The sequence below is a fragment of the Ranitomeya variabilis genome, chromosome 4, assembly GCF_051348905.1.
Source record: "Ranitomeya variabilis isolate aRanVar5 chromosome 4, aRanVar5.hap1, whole genome shotgun sequence".
NCBI lineage: Eukaryota > Metazoa > Chordata > Amphibia > Anura > Dendrobatidae > Ranitomeya > Ranitomeya variabilis.
In genome coordinates, this window is record NC_135235.1 from 687,126,496 (window position 1) to 687,146,123 (window position 19,628).

Consider the following 19,628-nt stretch of genomic DNA (forward strand, 5'->3'; position numbering starts at 1 on the left):
CCCCGGCTACTTCTAGTGTTGGCGTTAGGAGTAGATATATGGTCAACCCAGTTACCACTGCCCTATGAGCTGGATTTTTGTATTCTGCAGACTTCCACGTTCCTCTGAGACCCTCGCCATTGGGGTCATAACACGATCTGAGTGGAGTTAAATAGAGAAGCCAGCATAGCAATAAACGAGGCCAGCTGAGCAAGCCAACCTCAAGGACCAGCAGTTCCACTCAAGGCCACCAGAGGGAGTCCAAGGACGGAACTCACCGAAGTACCATTCACGACCACAGGAGGGAGTCGGAGAACGGAATTCACAACAGTTTCCACTGTTTAGGCACATCAGGGCTCTCCAAACGAGACATGGCGTCCGATCTCAATTCCAGCCAATTCTGCATTGAAAAAGTAAAACAATGCTCCTTACCGTCCTAGCTCTCCCGTGTGCCAAAACAGGGGTTTACCCCAACATATGGGTATCGGCATACTCAGGACAAATTGGACAATAACTCTTGGGGGCCAATTTCTCTTGTTACCCTTAAGAAAATAAAAATTTGGGGGGCTAAAAAAACATTTATGTGGGAAAAAACTTAATTTTTATTTTCACGACTCTGCGTTATAAATTGTAGTCAAACACTTGGGGGTTCAAAGTTTTCACAACACATCTAGATAAGTTCCTTGTGGGGTCTATAGTTTCCAATATGGGGTCATTTGTGGGGGATTTCTACTGTTTAGGTGCATCAGGGGCTCTGCAAATGCAACGTGACGCCTGCAGACCAATCCATCTAAGTCTGCATTCCAAAAGGTGCTCCTTCCCTTCCGAGCTCTGCCATGCGCCCAAACGGTGGTTCCCCCCTACATATGGGGTATCTGCATACTCAGGACAAATTGGACAACAACTTTTGGGGTCGAATTTCTCATGTTACCCTAGGGAAAATACAAAACTGGGGGCTAAAAAAAAATTTTTGTGAAAAAAAAAAAAGAATTTTTATTTTCACGGCTCTGCGTTATAAAATGTAGTGAAACACTTGGGGGTTCAAAGCTGTCAAAACACATCTAGATAAGTTCCTTAGGGGGTCTACTTTCCAAAATGGTGTCACTTGTGGTGGGTTTCAATGTTTAGGCACATCAGGGGCTCTCCAAACGTGACATGGTGTCCCATCTCAGTTCCTGTCAATTTTGCATTGAAAAGTCAAACGGCGCTCCTTCCCTTCCGAGCTCTGCCATGCGCCCAAACAGTGGTTTACCCCCACATATGGGGTATCTGCGTACTCAGAACAAATGGCACAACAACTTGTGGGGTCCAATTTCTTCTCTTACCCTGGGGAAAATAAAAAATTGGGGGCAAAAACATCATATTTGTGAAAAAAATGTGATTTTTTTTATTTTGACGGCTCTGCATTATAAACTTCTGTGAAGCACTTGGTGGGTTAAAGTGCTCACCACACACCTAGATAATTAGGGGGTCTACTTTCCAAAATGGTGTCACTTGTGGGGGGTTTCAATGTTTAGGCACATCAGGGGCTCTCCAAAGACAACATGGCGTCCCATCTCAATTCCAGTCAATTTTGCATTGAAAAGTCAAACGGCGCTCCTTCCGTTTCGAGCTCTGCCATGCACCCAAACAGTGGTTTACCCCCACATATGGGGTATCAGCGTACTCAGGGCAAATTGTACAACAAATATTGGTGTCCATTTTCTCCTGTTACCCTTGGTAAAATAAAACAAATTGGAGCTGAAGTAAATTTTTTGTGAAAAAAAGTTAAATGTTCATTTTTCGTGAAACATTCCAAAAATTTCTGTAAAACACCTGAAAGGTTTATAAACTTTTTGAATGTGGTTTTGAGCACCCTGAGGGGTGCAGTTTTTAGAATGGTGTCACACTTGGTTATTTTCTATCATATAGACCCCTCAAAATGACTTCAAATGTGATGTTGTCCCTAAAAAATATTGGTGTTGTAAAAAAGAGAAATTGCTGGTCAAATTTTAACCCTTAACTCCCTAGCAAAAAAAAATTTTGTTCCAAAATTGTGCTGATGTAAAGTAGACATGTGGGAAATGTTACTTATTAATTATTTTGTGTGTCATATCTCTGTGATTTAAGGGCATAAATATTAAAAGTTGGAAAGTTGCAAAATTTTTGCCAAATTTCCGTTTTTTTCACAAATAAACGCAAGTTATATCGAAGAAATTTTACCACTATCATGAAGCCCAATATGTCATGAGAAAACAATGTCAGAATTGCCAAGATCCGTTGAAGCGTCCCAGAGTTATAACCTCATAAAAGGACAGTGGTCAGAATTGTAAAAATTGGCCCGGTCATTAACGTGCAAACCACCCTAGGGGCTTAAGGGGTTAATAAATTTGCAAAAATTTCTACATTTCTTTTTTTTTCAGTCAAGATTGGGTGCAGAGTGTACATTAATGAGAAAAATAGAAACTTTTTTGAATTTACCAAATGGCTGCAATGAAATAGTGAATAATTTCAAGGGGTCTGAATACCTTCTGTACCCACTGTACGTGACATAAAGAAAATAAATGAAACAATAAAATAAGGAAAGAAACAAACAACCACCACACGTCCATAGTGACAGGATTATTAGTTATTACAGCAAACCTGTCACCAGCTTTGGCCTATACGAGTTATTGCCACCACCTTTCAGGGCTTATTCACAGCATTCTATAGTGCTGTAGATAAGCCCTCGATCCGACCTGCAAGAGAAGAAAAATAGCTTTTATTATAGTCACCTGCGGGGCGCACTCCTGCTTGCTTCTTGGCTCCCCGGAATCACGCTCACACGCAGACATACTTATCTGCCCTGATGAGGGCTGAGCAAAGAACTTCTATGCGCAGGTGCTGGGCCTCTCTAACTTTTCCTGGCGCCTGTGCAGGAGCGTGATGCCCTGGATCCATGAAGCAAGCAGGAGGGCGGCATCGCAAGAAGATGGGAGGTGCCGGACCAAGACCTGCGACATTCCTCAGACCAGACCGCCCCGCAGGTGACTATAATAAAAGTTATTTTTCTTCTCTTGCAGGTCGGATCGGGGGCTTATATACAGCATTATAGAATGTCGTAAATAAGCCCTGAAAGGCGGTGGCCGTAACTCGTATTAGCCAAATCTGATGACAGGTTCCGTTTAATACTAGAAATATATTGCACAGCGGATATCGCAGCCAATTCTCACAAGAAGAATCCTGGAAACACAGAATTAGAAATTATTCTTTCTCCGCAGTTTCTATAGGACTTAATACATTCCTGATTCCGGAGAGTAATAGAAATACGGCAGAAAACAGAGGAAGAAAGTTCAGAGAAGAAGCTTCATAGAAAGACACTGAAGTTACAGATGTCATTTAACCCTTTGGGAGAAAATGATTCCAGCACTTTACCTAGTAAATCAGAATTGTAGCAGGTAAAGACCCCAATATCCACAGGTGTCCCTTCTAATTGGGGAAAACTATCACCTCTAATAGTCCTCGGACAGTTCTGACAAACACGGAAAAGTGCCCCTTTATGGAGGTGACAGAAAGTCTGTTTAGTCACTTTAGCTTCATAGTATCAGCTCTAATCCAATGGTGAGAGAGCGATTTACCCTGAAGAGTCACAAATTGTGGGGTTGTTATAAAATGTTATATTTAGGGGGTTTTGTGTTGCCTCCTTATAAGAATCACAATGGTTTTGTTCCTTTTCCGCTGATAGATACAAAAGACCCAACTATGAAAGAAGAGAACCAAGGAAACGTGTTAGGCCTGAGTCACACTAGAGAGGAATAGGGATGAGTGCTATGCGAGAAAAAATCACGTAGCACTCGGACCAATGTTAATCTATGGGGCATCTCTCATCATCCGTTGTTTTCTCGGCCGTATTATACGTGTGAGAGAAATCACAGCCTGCTGTGATTTGCATCGTATATCGTCCGAGACTCGCCAATGAAAGTCTATGGGTGCGAGAAAAACTCACACCACACGGACCATCAGTGTGACTTGCGAAAAATAAGCACCGGTGTCCTATAGAAAAGCTTACAATTCAGCGCTGTGTAATGTAGAATTACATTGACATGTTAGAATAAAATAGATAAAATAAATATCTACACATAGTATAGACCAGACCTGGGCAAGATGCGGCCGCATCCGGCACGCCTGATGATTTTAAACGGCCCGCCAGCTATCTGTCACTTCTGACAGCTGCCCCCGGCACCGCTCGGCCAGCCGCCAGCCCCAAGCTCATCCACACGCTGTCGGAACTGTATGCGCTTGCAGCGCATACAGTTCCTCCAGCGTCCAGGGTCAGGATGTGATTGACACAGCATCAGGAGCCATTGGCTCCCGGCTGTGTCAATCATTCTTGTGACCGGAGGTAGCATTATCCCACCAGTCACAAGAGGCAGAGCCGGGTTGATCACCTGTTTATCGTTGGTGGCGGCAATCTTCCCGAGGCCGATGGAGTGCTGTGCTTCACGGGGCTTCAGGAAAATTGCCGCGGGAGGCCGCACGTGCACAGATGGACATCGCGGCAGCTATATTCCTGAAGCCGAATTTGCAGATTTAGATCTCAGCTTCAGGAAAATGGCCGCCGCGATCTCCATCTGCGCACGCGCGGCCTCCCGCGGCCATTTTCCTGAAGCCCCGCGAAGCAGAGCACTCCATCTGCGCACACGCGGCCTCGGGAAGATGGCCACCGCCACCGATATTCAAACTGGCTCTGCTGCTCACATTGCATTCCGGGCCGCTGCGTCACCTCACCGGTGGAAGGGACCCTGCGCACGCCATACCGCACCTCTGCCATCGCCACACCACTGCTGCAACCCCGCCATGGACACCAGGCCGTGGCGTAGCCCACCTAAGCAGGAAGGGACCCTGCTCAGGTGCACGCCACACCGCATCACCCCACTTTTGCCCACACCATGCCTCCTGTGACCCTGCTCTGCCACCGCCAGCCCTCAGGTAAGGCTTCTTTCACACTAGCATCGTGCACTGCACATCGCTATGCGTCGTTCTGTAGAAAAAACGCATCCTGCAAAGTTGCTTGCAGGATGCGTTTTTTCTCCATAGACTTGAATTAGCGACGCAGTGCGACACGTCGCAACCGTCGTCACAGAAAAAGTTACATGTAATGTTTTTTTGTGCGTCGTGAGCGTCGCGAACTCCGCCCCGCCTCCCCGCACCTCACAATGGGGCAGTGGATGCGATGTAAAACAGCATTCGCTGCCCCCGTTGTGTGGCGCTTCCACACTATGCGTCGGTGCGCTGCAACGTCGCATAGCGACGTGCAGTGCATGACGCTAGTGTGAAAGTAGCCTAAGATACTGTAAATTCGGCCAATAAGACGGACCCCCATCTTATAAAAAATATTTTTTTCTGCAAATTTCACCCCAAATTTGGGGTGCGTCTTATAGTCCGAAAAATACAGTAATTATATTAGTCCGGCCTTCTAAAACCATCCCAATTTCTCATGCGGCCCCATGGCAAAATTAATTGCCCCTGGTATAGACGTATACAATGCTCAAAAAAATAAAGGGAACGATAAAATCCCACATCCTAGATATCACTGAATTAAATATTCCAGTTTAAATCTGTATTCATTACATAGTGGAATGTGTTGAGAACAATAAAACCTAAAAATGATCAACGTAAATCACAACTAATATCCCACAGAGGTCTGGAGTTGGAATGATGCTCAAAATCAAAGTGGAAAATGAAGTTACAGGCTGATCCAACTTCAGCGGAAATGTCTCAAGATAAGGAAATGATGCTCAGTAGCGTGTGTGGCCTCCACATGCCTGTATGATCTCCCTAAAATGCATGGGCATACTCCTGATGAGGCGTCGGATTGTCTCCTGAGGGATCTCCTCCCAGACCTGGACTACAGCATCCCCAACTCCTGGACAGTCTGTGGTGCAACATGACGTTGGTGGATGGTGCGAGACATGATATCCCTTATGTGTTCAATCAGATTCACGTCTGGGGAACGGGCGGGCCAGTCAATAGCTTCAATGGCTTCATCTTGCAGGAACTGCTGACACACTCCAGCCACATGAGGTCTGGCATTGTCCTGCATTAGGAGGAACCCAGGGCCAACCTCACCAGCATATGGTCTCACAAGGGGTCTGAGGATCCCTAATTAGGTACCTAATGGCAGTCAGGCTACCTCTGGCGATCACATGAATGGTTGTGCTCCAAAGAAATGCCACCCCACACCATTTCTGACCCACTGCCAAACCGATCATGCTGAAGGATGTTGTTGGCAGCAGATTGATCTTCATGGCGTCTCCACATCTGTCACATGTGCTCAGTGTGAACCTGCTTTCATCTGTGAAGAGCACAGGGCGACAGTGGCGAATTTGCCAATCCTGGTGTTCCGTGGCAAATGCCAAGCGTCCTGCACGTTGTTGGGCGGTGTGCACAACCCCCATTTGTGGATGTCGGGCACTCAGACCATCCTCATGTAGTCAGTTTCTAACCATTTGTGCAGACATATGCACATTTGTGGCCTGCTGGAGGTCATTTTGCAGGCCTCTGGCAGTGCTGCTCCTGTTCCTCCTTGCACAAAAGCATAGGTAGCGGTCCTGCTGCTGGGTTGTTGCCCTCCTACGGCCCCCTCCAAGTCTCCTGGTGTACTGGCCTGTCTCCTGGTAGCACCTCCAGCCTCTGGACACTACGCTGACAGACACAGCAAACCTTCTTGCCACAGCTCGCATTCATGTGCCATCCTGGATGGGCTGCACTACATGAGCCACTTGTTTGGGTTGTATCATCCATCTCATGCTACCATGAATGTGAAAGCACAACCAACATTCAAAAGTGACCAAAACATCAGCCAGAAAGCATTGGTACTGAGATGTGGTCTGTGGTCCCCACCTGCAGAACCACTCCTTTATTGAGTGTGTCATGATAATTGCCAATAATTTCAATCTGTTGTCTATTCCATTTGCACAACAATATGTGAAATTTATTTTCAAACCGTGTTGCTTCCTAAGTGGACAGTTTGATTTCACAGATCTTTGATTTACTTGGAGCTATATTCTGTTGTTTAACTGCTTTCTTTATTTTTTTGAGAAATGTGTATATATATATATATATATATATATATATATATATATATATATATATATATATGTATATATGTATATATATATATATATATATATATATATATATATATACTAGATGGTGGCCCGATTGTAACGCATCGGGTATTCTAGAATATGCATGTCCATGTAGTATATTGCCCAGTCACGTAGTATATTGCCCAGCTACGTAGTATATTGCCCAGCTACGTAGTATATTGCTCAGTGTCGTAGTATATTGCCCAGCTACGTAGTATATTGCCCAGTGATGTAGTATATTGCCCAGCTATGTAGTATATTGCCCAGTCACGTAGTATATTGGCAAGTCACATAGTATATTGCCCAGTGACTTAGTATATTGCCGAGCTACGTAGTATATTGCCGAGTGACGTAGTATATTGCCCAGCTACGTAGTATATTGCTCAGTGACGTAGTATATTGCCCAGCCCACGTAGTATATTGCCCAGCCCACATAGTATATTGCCCAGCCCACGTAGTATATTGCCCAGTGACGTAGTATATTGCCCAGCTACGTAGTATATTGCTCAGTGCCGTAGTATATTGCCCAGTGACGTAGTATATTGTCCAGCCACGTAGTATATTGCCCAGCTACGTAGTATATTGCCCAGCGACGTAGTATATTGCCCAGCGACGTAGTATATTGCTCAGTGCCGTAGTATATTGCCCAGTGACGTAGTACAGAGCACAGAGCCACGTAGTATATTGTCCAGTCACCTAGTATATTGCCCAGCTACGTAGTATATTGCTCAGTGCTGTAGTATATTGCCCAGCTACGTAGTATATTGCCGAGTGACGTAGTATATTGCTCAGTGACGTAGTATATTGCCCAGCTACGTAGTATATTGCTCAGTGCCGTAGTATATTGCCCAGCGACGTAGTATATTGCCCAGCGACGTAGTATATTGCCCAGCGACATAGTATATTGCCCAGTGACGTAGTATAGAGCACAGAGCCACGTAGTATATTGCCCAGCTACGTTTGTCACAGGTTTAAAAATAAAAAATAAACATATACTCACCTTTCCGAGGGCCCCTTATAGTCCACTGCAGCTTCCGGTCCCAGTTTTGGTCTGAGCGCAGGACCTGTGATGACGTCGCGGTCACATGACCGTGTAGCGGTCACATGACCGTGACGTCATGGCAGGTCCTTTCCGCGCATGCGCGCAGGACTTGTGGTGACGTCGCGGTCACATGACCGTGACGTCATGGCAGGTCCTTCTGCCAGACCATCCGTGGCACTGGAACGTGCCGGTTGCATCGCGAGGAGCGGGAAAGGCGGCGTAGGTGAGTATATACCGGTAATCTTTTTTAATTTTTTTGCACAGATGTTTTTACTATTGGCGCTGCATAGGCTGCGTCAATAGTAAAAAACGTGGTCACACAGGGTTAATAGCGGCGGTAACGGAGTGCGTTACCCGCGGCATAACGCGGTCCGTTACCGCCGGCATTAACCCTGTGTGAGCGGTGAGCGGAGGGGTGTATGCGGGCGCCGGGCTGTGAGTGCAGGGAGTAAGGAGCGGCCATTTTCTTCCGGACTGTGCGCGTCGCTGATTGGTCGCGGCAGCCATGACAGGCAGCTGCCGAGACCAATCAGCGAGCGAATAACCGCGACAGACAGACAGAAGGACAGACGGAAGTGCCCTTAGACAATTATATAGTAGATATATATATATATATATATATATATATATATATATATATATATATATATATATATATATATATATATATACAGTACAGACCAAAGGTTTGGACACACACTCTCATTTAAAGATTTTTCTGTATTTTCATGACTATGAAAATTGTACATTCACACTGATGGCATCAAAACTATGAATTAACACATGTGGAATTATATACGTAACAAAAAAGTGTAAAACAGCTGAAAATATGTCTTATATTCTAGGTTCTTCAAAGTAGCCACCTATTGCTTTGATGACTGCTTTGCACACTCTTGGTATTCTCTTGATGAGCTTCAAGAAGTAGTCACCTGGAATGGTCTTCCAACAATCTTGAAGGAGTTCCCAGAGATGCTTAGCACTTGTAGGCCCTTTTGCCTTCACTCTGCGATCCAGCTCACCCAAAACCATCTCGATTGGGTACAGGTCTGGTGACTGTGGAGGCCAGGTAATCTGGCATAGCACTCCATCACTCTCCTTCTTGGTCAAATAGCCCTTACACAGCCTGGAGGTGTGTTTGGGGTCATTGTCCTGTTGTAAAATAAATGATGGTCCAACTAAACGCAAACCGGATGGAATAGCATGCCGCTGCAAGATGCTGTGGTAGCCATGCTGGTTCAGTATGCCTTCAATTTTGAATAAATCCCCAAAAGTGTCACTAGCAAAGTACCCCCACACCATCACACCACCTCCTTCATGCCTCACAGTGGGAACCAGGCATGTAGAGTCCATCCGTTCACCTTTTCTGCATCGCACAAAGACACGGTGGTTGGCACCAAAGATCTCAAATTTGGACTCATCAGACCAAAGCACAAATTTCCACTGGTTTCCACTGGTCTAATGTCCATTCCTTGTGTTCTTTAGCCCAAGCAAGTCTCTTCTGCTTGTTGCCTGTCCTTAGCAGTGGTTTCTTAGCAGCTATTTTACCATGAAGGCCTGCTGCACAAAGTCTCCTCTTAACAGTTGTTGTAGAGATGTGTCTGCTGCTAGAACTCTGTGTGGCATTGACCTGGTCTCTAATCTGAGCCGCTGTTAACCTGCAATTTCTGAGGCTGGTGACTCGGATAAACTTATCCTCAGAAGCAGAGGTGACTCTTGGTCTTCCTTTCCTGGGGCAGTCCTCATGTGAGCCAGTTTCTTTGTAGCGCGTTATGGTTTTTGCAACTGCACTTGGGGACATTTTCAAAGTTTTCCCAATTTTTCGGACTGACTGACCTTCATTTCTTAAAGTAATGATGCTCACTCATTTTTCTTTACTTAGCTGCTTTTTTTGCCATAATACAAATTCTAACAGTCTATTCAGGAGGACTATCAGCTGTGTATGCACCAGACTTCTGCTCAACACAACTGATGGTCCCAACCCCATTGATAAGGCAAGAAATCCCACTTAACCCCTCCATAAAAATGATATTTTCGCCCCCAATTTTTTATTTTCCCAAGGGTAACAGGACAAATTGGACCCTAAAAGTTGTTGATAAATTTGTCCTGAGTACGCTGATACCCCATATATGGGGGTAAACCACTGTTTGGGCGCATGGCAGAGCTCGGAAGGGAAGGAGCGCCGTTTGACTTTTCAATGCAAAATTGGCTGGAATTGAGATGGGACACCATGTCACGTTTGGAGAACCCCTGATGTGCCTAAACAGTGGAAACCCCCCACAAGTGACCCCATTTTGGAAAGAAGACCCCCTAAGGAACTTATCTAGATGTGTAGTGAGCACCTTGAACCCCCATTTGTTTCACTAAAGTTTAGAATGTAGAGCCGTGAAAATTAAAAAATCATTTTTTTTCCCACAAAATTATTTTTAGCCTGCAATTTTTTATTTTGCCAAGGGTAACAGGAGAAATTGGACCGCAAAGGTTGTTGTCCAATTTGTCCTGCGTACGCTGATACCTCATATGTGGGGGGGAGCCACTGTTTGGGCGCATGGCATAACTCGGAAGGGAAGGAGCGCTGTTTTGGAATGCAGACCTAAACAGTAGAAACTCCCACAAGTGACCCCATATTTGAAACTAGACCCCCCAAGGAACTTCTCTAGATGTGTTGTGAGACTTTTGAACCCCCAAGTGTTTCGCTAAAGTTTATAACGCAGAGCCGTGAAAATAAAAAAATAAAAAATTTCCATGAAAATGTTATATTAGCCCCCAAATTTTCATTTTCCCAACAGTAACAGTAGAAATTGGACTCCAAAAGTTGTCCAATTTGTCTTGAGTACGCTGATACCCCATATGTGGGGGGGAAGCACCGTTTTGGCGCATGGCAGAACTCGGAAGGGAAGGAGCGCTGTTTTGGAATGCAGACTTTGATGGAATGGTCTGCGGGCTCACGTTGCGTTTGCAGAGCCCCTGATGTACCTAAACAGTAGAAACCCCCTAAAAGTGACCCCACGATCTGACAGGCAGTGCAGGAGGCTTTCTGGTGCCTGCTCTTAGCAGGCGCCGGCAAGCCACCTCAGTGAAGGACCCGGAAGGAGCCCCGCGACCATTTTGGATCCGGGGACTCCTTCCAGAACACTGGAACAACGCGATCGCATTGCGTTGTTCCGGTGGGAGAGCGCAGGGAGCCCCCGTCCCTGCGCGATGCCCCTCTATGTGCTGTCACTACTCACAGCGGCATCAGAGGGGTTAAATGCCCACGATCGGCGCTAGAGCCGATCGTGGGCATTGCTGTGGGGTGTCAGCTGTCAGATACAGCTGACAGCCGCACACGATGGCCGCGGTACTCACTGTAAGACCTCTCGATTGTGCCACAATACTAGTACTAGCAGTACTAGTATGGCGCATGTCGGGAAGGGGTTAAACCTGACTGGGCACACCTGTGAAGTGAAAACCTTTTCTGGTGACTACCATCCAGAGAATGCCAAGAGTGTGCAAAGCAGTAAGTTGCTACTTTGAAGAACCTAGAATATAAGACATAATTTCAGTTGTTTCACACTTTTTTGTTAAGTATATAATTCTTTCCACATGTGTTAATTCATAGTTTTGATGCCTTCAGTGTGTTAGAGGTCGAGTTCCCGCCTCTGCACAGGGGGAATCTTGGGCCATCTCCGCTGCAATCTCCCATTCTTCTCCTGCCGCAGTGGAGCCTGCTCAGCGGAGACGTCGGTCCCAGAGTCTCGCTCAGTCTGACTCTGTACAAAGAGTTACTGCTGCCTTTCCTGCTTCTGCCATTGAAGTCAGTGCTGGGCAGCGGTGAGCAGATGCTTCTGGGACTAAGTCCTGCTTTTCTCGTTCTTAGCATGCACAGAGTAAGATCTCTCAGTGGAGATCGAGGGTCACATGATCAGATACTGCAGCTAAGGCCATTGGTCCTTCAGGAAGGTCCTGTAGGTGCTCACGCTCTGTGGCAGCCTCTCATTGGTCCTTCTAGGAAGGTCCTGTATGTGCTGCAACTATTTAAGGCTCGCATGGCCGCACGGCCATGTGCTAGTATTGTTCTTTATGTGCTTTGCGCCAGTGTGGTCACGTGAGAGTGTGTTCAGGGACACAGCTGAAATAAGCCCCTAGAATGCTGGCACCTCCGGCAAGGAGTTTGTGTTTGTATGTATTCAGGGACCTGGCTGAAATAAGCCCCTAGAATGCTGGCACCTCCGGCGAGGAGTTTTGTGTGCATGCGTGACCACTGACTGCTCTCTGTTTGGGCAGTTAGCCTGTGCCTCTGTGAAGTCTAACAGGGCACAGTGCTTTGCTTTCACGGCTACTCGGTGAATTAACTGAGTTAGTCCATACCGCCATATAGTGCTGCCGTTTGCTAGCAGCAGGTACTCCTGCACGGTGGACCCCGGGCTGCGAACGCACCAATATCAATAAAAACATCTCTATTTACTCGGTGCGTTCCGCTAGCCCTAACAGAATACTAGCGCCAAGGTCTGGCTAGTAAATGGCGGACATTCAGCAATCCTTGCGGTATATCCAGCAGCTGGAGGGTAGGTTGGCAGCTCTCTCGAGAGACCTCAGCTGTGGATGTCACCGCAGGTGCTGTACAGGCTGCTAGCGTGGCTGCAGCAACCTTGTCCACTGCCACCCCTGTTCCGACATTATCTCGCCTCCCACTGCCAGAAATATTTTCTGGAGATAGCAAATCTTGTAGGGGATTCGTGAGTCAGTGCTCTATTCACCTCGAGCTCCTGGCTGCATGTTTTCCCACTGAGCGGGCTAAGGTGGGATTTATTCTGTCTCTCTTGTCAGACAGGGCGTTGGAATGGGCTAAGCCACTGTGGGAGCGTGGCGATCATGTGGTTCAGAGTGCTCCGCTGTTCCTGAGCACTCTGAAACAGGTCTTTTTAGGACCTCAAGTCACCCATGACACGGCGCTCCAACTGCTGGCATTAACTCAGGGTGAGTCCTTGGTCAGCCATTTTGCAGTCCGCTTTCGCACTTTAGCTTCTAAGCTGGAGTCGTCGGATAAAGCCCTTATCCCCATATTTTGGAGGGGCCTGGCTGATCACGTTAAGGATGCTCTGGCCACTAGGGAGATTCCTGCCACACTGGAGGAGTTAATAACTGTCCACTCGAATTGACCTCCATTTTAACGAGCAGAGGTTAGAGCAATCCCAGTGTAGGCAGAGGTTTCGGCTGGCTCCCACCTTCGCCAAACCTCTGGAATCTCCGGTCCTGGTTACTGAGTCACATGAGGCCATGGAAGTGTCACGAGCGGGATCTAAGTCCCAGACCGCTTGTGCACTCAAGGTCTGTCATGTTTGCCAGCAGTCAGGACATCTTGCCACCAGATGTCCCCAGCGGTCGAGGAAACGTCCGGGTCTAGTGGTAGTAGGTGGAGGTACACTAGACGTTTGCCTCCAAATTGTCCTTTAAGGGGACAATTATTATAGGCTCAACCTCCCACTCGGTAGAGCTCTGCGTGGATTTTGGGGCAGAGGGCAATTTTATGTCGTCTGCCTTCACCCAACGTCACGCAATACCGCTGGTTATGCTAGCTCAACCAGTAACGGTACGAGTGGTGAATGGGTCGACACTGCCCTCACAGATAACACACCAGACCATCCCTCTTACTCTGTCCATGTCGCCATCCCATCAGGAGATTATATCTCTGCTCGTCATTCCTGAGGGAATTGATGAGGTCCTGTTGGGGATACTTTGGCTACAGTACCACTCTCCTCATATCGAGTGGTCCTCAGGCAGAATTCTGGGATGGGGTGAATCTTGTGGGGGTAGGTGTCAGAGGGAGTGCGTTCAGGTTGCGACCACAGAGGTACCCACAGATCTATCCTCTCTCCCCAAGCAATATTGGTCTTATGCAGACGTGTTCTCCAAAAAGGCGGCAGAGACCATTCCGCCCCATCGCCCCTATGACTTTCCTATTGATCTCTTGCCTGGTGCTGAGCCTCCCCGGGGTCGAGTTTATTCGTTATCTCTCCCGGAGATGGAGGCAATGTCTCAGTACATTCTAGAGAATCTGGCAAGAGGGTTAATCAGGAAGTCAGTGTCACCTACTGGGGCTGGGTTCTTCTTCGTGCAGAAGAATGGGGAACTGCGTCCATGTATAGACTACAGGGGTCTTAACGCCATCACCGTTAAGAATAAAGGCCCCGTCACACACAGCGACGCTGCAGCGATACAGACAACGATGCTGATCGCTGCAGCATCGCTGTTTAGTCGCTGTGTGGTCGCTGGGGAGCTGTCACACAGACCGCTCTCCAGCGACCAACGATGCCGAGGTCCCCGGGTAACCAGGGTAAACATCGGGTTGCTAAGCGCAGGGCCGCGCTTAGTAACCCGATGTTTACCCTGGTTACCAGCATAAAATGTAAAAAAACCAAACAGTACATACTCACCTTCGCGTCCCCCGGCGTCCGCTTCCTGCACTGACTGAGCGCCGGCCCTAACAGCACAGCGGTGACGTCACCGCTGTGCTGTACTTTCACTTTACGGCCGGATCTCAGTCAGTGCGGGAAGCAGACGGCAAGGGACCTGACGGACACCGGAATGTGAGTATGTACTGTTTGGGTTTTTTTACATTTACGATGGTAACCAGGGTAAACATTGGGTTACTAAGCGCGGCCCTGCGCTTAGTAACTCGATGTTTACCCTGGTTACCAGTGAAGACATCGCTGAATCCGTGTCACACACACCGATTCAGCGATGTCAGCGGGACCTCAACGACCAAAAAAAGGTCCAGGCCATTCCGACACGACCAGCGATCTCGCAGCAGGGGCCTGGTCGCTGGTACGTGTCAAACATAGCGAGATCGCTACTGAGGTCGCTGTTGCGTCACAAAACTTGTGACTCAGCAGCGATCTCGCGACCTCGCTATGTGAGACGGGGCCTTAAGTATCCTTTGCCCTTGATATCTGAGCTCTTCGATAGGCTTCGAGGAGCAAGGGTGTTTACTAAACTAGATCTGCGGGGTGCTTACAACATGATTCGCATCCATGAGGGGGACGAATGGAAGACGGCTTTTAACACCAGGGATGGGCACTATGAATATCTGGTGATGCCCTTCGGGCTCTGTAATACCCCAGCCGTTTTCCAAGACTTTGTGAATGACATCTTCCGGGATATGCTCACCACCTCGGTCATAGTCTATCTGGATGATATTCTCATCTACTCTCCAGATATTGACTCCCACCAGAGAGATGTTTGCAAAGTCTTCGACCTCCTATGGGCAAACTCCCTCTACGCCAAGTTGGAGAAGTGTATGATCGAGCAGGAGTCCTTACCTTTCCTAGGCTATATCATCTCCGCCCAGGGATTGGCTATGGATCCTGCCAAACTACAGGCTGTGATGGACTGGCAGGAACCCCATTCTCTTAAAGCGGTGCAGCGCTTTATGGGGTTCATTAATTATTATCGCCAGTTCATTCCGCACTTCTCAACTTTGGTAGCTCCCTTGGTTGCCCTCACCAAGAAGGGGCAAATCCCAAATTGTGGTCTGAGGAGGTCTCCAAGGCCTTTAACTCCATAAAGTCACACTTAGCTAGCGCTCCCATCCTACATCGCTCCCAATGTAGATAAGCCATTTATCATGGAGGTGGATGCCTCATCTCTTGGTGCTGGAGCAGTCCTCTTCCAAAAGGATGCTCAAGGTCGGAAGCATCCTTGATTCTTCTTTTCTAAGACCTTCTCACCAGCAGAGAGGAATTATTCCATCGGGGACAGGGAGTTGCTAGCCATGAAGTCGGAGTGGAGACATCTCTTGGAAGGAGCTCGTTTTCCCTTCCAAGTCTTCACAGATCATAAAAATTTGGTGTATCTACAGACAGCCCAGTGGTTAAATTCTCGCCAGGCCAGATGGTCCTTGTTCTTCTCCCGGTTTCATTTCACCCTCCATTTTCTTTCTGGGGAGAAGAACATTCGTGCTGACGCTCTCTCTCGCTCCGTTGTGTCATCTGTGGAGGAGGAAGAGGAGCCTCGGCTTATTGTCCCCACCGAGAGCCTGAGAACTGTGGCCCCGGTTTCGCTAGAGTCTGTGCCTCCGGGCAAGACTTTTGTACCATCCAGTTTGTGACCGGAGGTTCTCTCTTGGGCACACTCGTCCAGGGTGGGTGGACATTTTGGTTCCAAAAGGACATCTGAGTTACTGGCGAGGACATACTGGTGGCCACATATGGCTCGTGACGTCGCAGACTATGTTCGGGCGTGTGTCTCTTGCGCCAAGAACAAGTCCTTTCGGCAATGGCCAGCTGGGTTGCTTTAGCCTCTGCCAGGGGCAGACAGGCCCTGGGAGATGGTAGGGATGGACTTTGTGGTGGGCTTACCCAAGTCTCGTAGTTGCACCATTATCTGGGTGATCACCGACCATTTTTCCAAAATGGTTCATTTGGTGCCTCTTCCACGGCTGCCTTCTGCACGGGCTCTGGCAGCCTTGTTCATCAAGCATATCTTTCGCTTACACAGAATGCCGGACAAGATTGTTAGTGACCGGGGTCCCCAGTTTGTGTCTCGATTCTGGAGGGAGCTTTGTCGCCTACTCAGTATTGAGTTAAATCTCTCCTCGGCTTATCCCGAGACGAAGGGGTTGGTTGAGAGAGCCAATCAGAATCTGGTCACTTATTTACGACATTTTGTTTCTGCCAGGCAGGATGATCGGGCATCCTTGTTACCGTGGGCAGAGTTTGCCCTTAACAACGCTGTAGCCGACTCCACTGGTCAGACTACTTTCCTCCTTAATTACGGCCAGCATCCGCGGGTTCCAGTGCCTATGCCCGTGTCCTCTGCTGACTCCAGGGTGGCAGACTGGGCAGTGGAGGCACGAGACATTTGGGACCGCACTCAGGATGCCATCCGGGCCTCCAAGGAGAGAATGAGGTCCTCCGCCGATGCACATCGGCGCTCTGCCCCGACCTTTGCTCCTGGCGACTTAGTGTGGCTCTCCGCACGCAACATCAGGCTGCGTGTTGAGTCCACTAAGTTTGCTCCTCGCTACTTGGGTCCCTTCAAGGTCCTCGAACAGGTTAATCCCGTGGTCTACCATCTAGCCCTTCCACCACGCCTAGGTATCACCGACCGCTTTCATGTGTCCCTCCTTAAGCCCGTATATTATTGCCCCATAGCTGTACCATAGAAAGCTGTGCCATATAATGCTCTGCACCGTTCATTATTGCCCCATAGCTGTGCCATATAGTGCTCTGCACCGTTCATTATTGCCCCATAGCTGTGCCATATAGTGCTCTGCACCGTTCATTATTGCCCCATAGATGTAACATAGAAAGCTGTGCCATTGCTGCTGCTGCTGCAATAAAAAATAAAAGACATACTCGCATCTCTTGCTTGCAGCTCCTCAGCATCCCGTCCCGGTGTCTCTCTGCACTGACTGATCAGGCAGAGGGCGGCGCGCACACTATATACGTCATCGCGCCCTCTGACCTGCACAGTCAGTGCGGAGAGACGCCGGGAAGATGGAGCGGCGCCCGGCGTGTGGAACGCGGACAGTTGAATATGTAATACTTACCTGCTCCCGGCGTCCCGCTCCTTCCCCCGGACAGCTGGTCTTCGGTGCCGCAGCCTCTTCCTCTATCAGCGGTCACCGTTACCGCTCATTAGAGAAATGAATATGCGGCTCCACCCCTATGGGAGTGGAGTCCATATTCATTTCTCTAATGAGCGGTCCCATGTGACCGCTGAACAGGGGAAGAGCTGCGGCACCCGGAGACCGTGGGACTGCAGGGACAGCGCCAGGAGCCCCGGAAGCAGGTAAGTATGCCTCAGCGCCCTCTCCCCCTCACCCGCCGACCGTGACTCGAGTATAAGCCGAGAGGGGCACTTTCAGCCCAAAAATTTGGGCTGAAAATCTCGGCTTATACTCGAGTATATACGGTAGATAGCAAATCTCCTGCACTGCAATATGGACGGTGTTGGGTGCCTCTGACCTGCCAGGCCCAGGCCCCTGACCTGCCGGGCCCGGTCGCACTGGCGACCGCTGCGACCGCGGTAGTTATGTCCCTGTGCTCTAACCTTGGTTACTTATTCTTCACATCTATTTATATAGGAATGAATTTGTTCAGTTTACACTGCAGTTTTTACTATTGTATCATATTTTTTTTGTATGCAGTACTTTTTGAAAGAAAATGCAAGCAGATTCTTTCTGTGAACAACATTCACTTTTAAAGGGGCGGCACTTTCTTTTTTTAGATGCCCCCTATCAGGTGCCAAATTAATGGAGCATTTTTTCTGACCAGGGTGTATTAATTACATTTACTCTTCATTTGATTTATGTACAGTACAGACCAAAAGATTGGACACAAGTTCTCATTTAAAGATTTTTCTGTATTTTCATGACTATGAAAATTGTACATTCACACTGAAGGCATCAAAACTATGAATTAACACATGTGGAATTATATACTTACCAAAAAAGTGTGAAACAACTGAAATTATGTCTTATATTCTAGGTTCTTCAAAGTAGCCACCTTTTGCTCTGATGACTGCTTTGCACACTCTTGGCATTCTCTTGATGAGCTTCAAGAGTCACCGGGAATGGTTTTCACTTCACAGGTGTACCCTGTCAGGTTTAATAAGTGGGATTTCTTGCCTTAGAAATGGTGTTGGAACCATCAGTTTTGTTGGATACACAGCTGATAGTCCTACTGAATAGACTGTTAGAATTTGTATTATGGCAAAAAAAAAGCAGCTAAGAAAAGAAAACGAATGGCCATCATTACTTTAAAAAATGAATATCAGTCAGTCCGAAAAATTGGAAAGCTTTGAAAGTTTTCCCAAGTGCAGTGGTAAAAACCATCAAGCGCTACAAAGAAACTGGCTCACATGAGGACTGAACCAGGAAAGGAAGACCAAGAGTCACCTCTGCTTCTGAGGATAAGTTTATCCAAGTCACCAGCCTCAGAAATCGCAGGTTAACAGCAGCTCAGATTAGAGACCAAGTCAATGCTGCCACACAGAGTTCTAGCAGCGGACACATTTCTACAACAACTCTTAAGAGGAGACTTTGTGCAGCAGGCCTGCATGGTAAAATAGCTGCTAGGAAACCACTGCTAAGGACAGGCAACAAGAAGAAGAGACTTGTTTGGGCTAAAGAACACAAGGAATGGACATTAGACCAGTGAAAATCTGTGCTTTGGTCTGATGAGTCCAAATTTAAAATCTTTGGTTCCAACCACCGTGTTTTTGTGTGACGCAGAAAAGGTGAACGGATGAACTCTTCATGCCTGGTTCCCACCGTGAAGCATGTAGGAGTAGGTGTGATGGTGTGGGGGTACTTTGCTGGTGACACTGTTGAGGATTTATTCAAAATTGAAGGCATACTGAACCAGCATGGCTACGACAGCATCTTGCAGCGGCATGCTATTCCATCCGGTTTGTTTTTAGTTGGGCAATCATTTATTTTTCAACAGGACAGTGACCTCAAACACACCTCCAGGCTGTGTAAGGGCTATTTGACCAAGAAGGAGAGTGATGGGGTG

At 47.7% G+C, this 19,628-nt stretch overlaps 1 protein-coding gene across 3 annotated transcripts in view; it reads left to right on the forward strand.

Annotated features, from left to right (window-relative positions):
- LOC143767656 (uncharacterized) overlaps positions 1–19,628 on the forward strand; it is a 71,645-nt gene that overhangs the window by 20,392 nt on the left and 31,625 nt on the right. The window contains exon 1 of one of the 3 annotated variants that reach the window (XM_077256115.1): positions 3,152–3,395. The exons of the other annotated variants lie outside the window; for them this stretch is intronic. The gene's annotated coding sequence lies outside the window, so the exon portion shown is untranslated. Of the gene's footprint in view, positions 1–3,151; positions 3,396–19,628 lie in introns of those variants that run through there. 3 annotated transcript variants of the gene reach the window in all.